The sequence below is a fragment of the Petromyzon marinus genome, unplaced genomic scaffold, assembly GCF_048934315.1.
Source record: "Petromyzon marinus isolate PM22_M1 ecotype Great Lakes invasive population unplaced genomic scaffold, UKy_Petmar_22M1.pri1.0 PM_G_Scaffold_28, whole genome shotgun sequence".
NCBI lineage: Eukaryota > Metazoa > Chordata > Hyperoartia > Petromyzontiformes > Petromyzontidae > Petromyzon > Petromyzon marinus.
Window position 1 is genome coordinate 1760001 of NW_027422850.1, and position 2500 is coordinate 1762500.

A 2500-nucleotide genomic window follows, 5' to 3' on the forward strand; every position below is an offset into this window, starting at 1 on the left:
AACCGCATGAAACTTCCAGAGGCATTTGCAGCAGAAATGCATGTGCAGTCAAAAAATTGAATATTTTTCACGGATAGACCCCGTGAAACGCTAGAAATTGGCGGGGATGTGTCTCTTGTGGCTCACGGGGCTGTTAGGGTGGCACAGAAATCCCTCGGAATGGGAAAAAACGGGTCATTTTCGTGTCGCCACATTGCATGCGAACCGCATGAAACTTCCAGAGGCATTTGCAGCAGGAATGCATGTGCACTCAAAAAATGTGATATTTTTCACGGAGAGACCCCGTGAAACGCTAGAAGTGGGCGGGGATGTCTCTCTTGTGGCTCACGGGGCTGTTAGGGTGGCACAGAAATCCCTCGGAATGGGAAAACGGGTCATTTTCGTGTCGCCACATTGCATACGAACCGCATGAAACTTCCAGAGGCATTTGCAGCAGGAATGCATGTGCACTCAAAAAAGTGAATATTTCTCACGGATAGACCCCGTGATACGCTAGAAATTGGCGGGGATGTCTCTCTTGTGGCTCACGGGGCTGTTAGGGTGGCACAGAAATCCCTCGGAATGGGAAAACGGGTCATTTTCGTGTCGCCACATTGCATGCGAACCGCATGCAACTTCCAGAGGCATTTGCAGCAGAAATGCATGTGCAGTCAAAAAAAAATTGATATTTTTCACGGATAGACCCCGTGAAACGCTAGAAATTGGCGGGGATGTGTCTCTTGTGGCTCACGGGGCTGTTCGGGTCGCACAGAAATCCCTGGGAATGGGAAAACGGGTCATTTTCGTGTTGCCACATTGCGTACGAACCGCATGAAACTTCCAGAGGCATTTGCAGCAGGAATGCATGTGCACTCAAAAACTTCTATATGTTTCACGGATAGACCCCGTGAAACGCTAGAAATTGGCGGGGATGTGTCTCTTGTGGCTCACGGGGCTGTTAGGGTGGCACAGAACTCCCTCGGAATGGGAAAAGGGGTCATTTTCGTGTTGCCACATTGCATAGGAACGCCATGAAACTTCCAGAGGCATTTGCAGCAGAAAGGCACGTGCACTCAAAAATTTTAATATTTTTCACGCATAGACCCCGTCAAACGCTAGAAGTTGGCGGGGATGTCTCTCTTGTGGCTCACGGGGCTGTTAGGGTCGCACAGAAATGCCTCGGAATGGGAAAACGGGTCATTTTTGTGTGGCCACATTGCATAGGAACGGCATGAAACTTCCAGAGGCATTTGCAGCAGGAATGCATGTGCACTCAAAAACGTCTATATTTTTCACGGATAGACCCCGTGAAACGCTATAAATTGGCGGGGATGTCTCTCTTGTGGCTCACGGGCGCTGTTAGTTAGGGTCGCACAGAAATCCCTCGGAATGGGAAAAGGGGTCATTTTCGTGTTGCCACATTGCGTACGAACGGCATGAAACTTCCAGAGGCATCTGCAGCAGAAATGCATGTGCACTCAAAAACGTCTATATTTTTCACGGATAGACCCCGTGAAACGCTAGAAATTGGCGGGGATGTGTCTCTTGTGGCTCACGGGGCTGTTAGGGTCGCACAGAAATCCCTCGGAATGGGAAAACGGGTCATTTTCGTGTTGCCACAATTGGCATACGAACGGCATGAAACTTCCAGAGGCATTTGCAGCAGAAATGCATGTGCACTCAAAAACGTGAATATTTTTTCACGGATAGACCCCGTCAAACGCTCGAATTTGGCGGGGATGTTTCTCTTGTGGGTCACGGGGCTGTTCGGCTCGCACAGAACTCCCTTGGTCCACCTGATTCGTGCATACAGGCAGCAACTAAAACTCTGTAAACCTGCTGTGAGGACATCTAAACAGTGGACCAGTGAGGCTGTGGAAGATTTGCGGGCGTGCTTAGACTGTACTGACTGGGATATGTTCACGACTGCTACCAATAGTCTGGATGAACTCACAGAGGCTGTGTACATCAGCTTCTGTGAGGACTGCTGTATCCCAACACGTACCAGGGTGAACTTTAACAACAACAAGCCCTGGTTCTCAGCAAAGCTCAAAAGGTTGAGGTTGGAGAAGGAGGAAGCGTTTAGGAGTGGGGATAGAGACAGATTCAAGGAGTCGAAGAACAGGTTTAGCAAAGCGGTGAGAGAGGCTAAACGACTGTACTCAGAGACACTAAAACACCAGTTCTCTACTAACGACGCTGCTTCTGTCTGCCAAAGGGCTCAGGCACATCACCAACTACAAACCCAGAGCGCCCCACACCACTAACGACTCCCGCCTAGCCAACGACCTGAACGAGTTCTACCGTAGATTTGAAAGACAATTGGACTGTCCTGAACCACCCCTTCCCACCCAAGAGGCCCCATCCCCCACCCATACTACAGAAACGACTCTCTCCTTTCAGGAGGGAGAAGTTAATGGGCTTTTCAAGAGGCAGAATCCACGCAAAGCAGCCGGGCCGGACTCTGTCTCTCCAGCCACCCTCAGGCACTGCGCTGGCCAGCTGTCTCCGGTGTTCACCA